The sequence below is a fragment of the Lontra canadensis genome, unplaced genomic scaffold (genome assembly GCF_010015895.1).
Source record: "Lontra canadensis isolate GAN:19392208 unplaced genomic scaffold, GSC_riverotter_1.0 scaffold10, whole genome shotgun sequence".
In the NCBI taxonomy this organism is placed as follows: Eukaryota; Metazoa; Chordata; class Mammalia; order Carnivora; family Mustelidae; genus Lontra; species Lontra canadensis.
Genome location: NW_022631004.1, coordinates 18,542,129 through 18,543,715, shown reverse-complemented (window position 1 = coordinate 18,543,715; position 1,587 = coordinate 18,542,129). Strand labels below are relative to the sequence as shown.

Genomic DNA, 1,587 nt, shown 5'->3' with positions numbered 1-1,587 from the left:
GGTAAGGATTCAAAGACAGTGAGCCATCTCACAAATAAGAAACCCAAAGACCATAATAGAGGAAAACTTTGTAACCATTATTTACTTCAAGGGTGCCCATAATCAGTAACATCCTGGGAAAAACTCTTCAACACAGTAAAGAGGAGTCTAGTTGTTTTACAATGCAAATATTACTGTTTTGTCCATAGCTCCCAATTTCCTTTACTTCTAAATATACACCTGGCCCAGGTTTGTGCTCATTGTTCTGTATCTTCCTCCTTTCCCCAAATTATCATAACCTGATGGAATAATTCCAAGTCAGCAGGACATTTAGGTTCTGAGAGTCTATTTATTATTTTATTCTTCAGTTTGTCCAATGGCTTATAGCATCACCCTGGAATTATTTTTGATCATGAGTCTTTAATATCAGTTGTTTATTTTGGTTCTATTCTCTTCTTTCCAAGATCTGGCCAATCTCGCTTTTGTACCCACAAGTCCTATGATGATTTCATTTATTATTATTAGCAAATTTAGAGACTCTGGCTACAGAAGAGGCCTTCTTATGATTAGGAAATCACATATGGGTTCACATGATCTTCACAGGAGTCCAGCAGAGCAACGATGTCATTTGGATTCATGTTTTCATCAATAATGAACTGGTAGTTTTTTAAAATTGCAAGGATGTACTTGCAATAAAGGTTTTACTCTTTCTAGACTCTGTTCTTCAAGCTGGCTTTTGACTAATTTCATGTAAACTTTGATGCAGTTCTTACAGGCTTTTTTGGTGAAGCTGGTTTCCTACAAGTGATGATTCAGGACAATATCAACACCCATGATGACTGTGCTTTAGGTATGTTGGCCCTCGGGGCCCTCAGTGGAGGCATTTCCACCAAGGAGCAAGTCATCAATGTTACCCTCTGTCCTACTGACCACCTTCTCCTCTACCTTCAGGCACAGCCCCTCTGCGATCTTCCAGATCTTGTAGAAGGTGGAGAACAGCTCATCATAGTTGATAACGTGCCAGTTGATAATCATGATGGCAGCTGGAGAAACATGACTGAGCCGGGAGGTCTGAACCTGCCTGGTGCGACCAGAGCTGTACTGGGTGGGTGGGGGCATCAGGAGGAGTGGCAAGTTTTTTTTTTGTTTGTTTTGTTTTGTTTTGTTTTGTTTTGTTTTAACACAGCAAAGGTAACTGAAGATATGAAAGAGGTGAAAAAAGCTGGAACAAGCAATGATCTATAAAAATAGTTAACAAACATGGTAAATTTTTTACCTAATCAAAGGAGAATGCTGTAAGTCGACACATTTTTTTTAAACATTAAAAAACCTAGAATTGGGGGCACCTGGGTGGCTCAGTGGGTTAAAGCCTCTGCCTTCAGTTCAGATCATGATCCCAGGGTCCTGGGATGGAGCCCCACATCGGCTCTCTGTTCAGCAGGGAGCCTGCTTCCTCATCTCTCTCTGCCTGCCTCTCTGCCTACTTGTGATCTCTGTCAAGTAAATAAATAAAATCTTAGAAAAAAAAAAGACCCTAGAATTGTCCCAAAGCAGGTATATTCCATAGGACCAAATCAACATGCTCTTATTTGAAGCAGTAGGTGTGTG

General features: G+C 40.3%; 1 pseudogene; it reads right to left on the bottom strand.

The window, feature by feature from the left end:
* Positions 1-545: 545 nt before the first annotated feature.
* LOC116866513 lies at positions 546-1,014 on the bottom strand (annotated as a pseudogene).
* Positions 1,015-1,587: the final 573 nt, after the last annotated feature.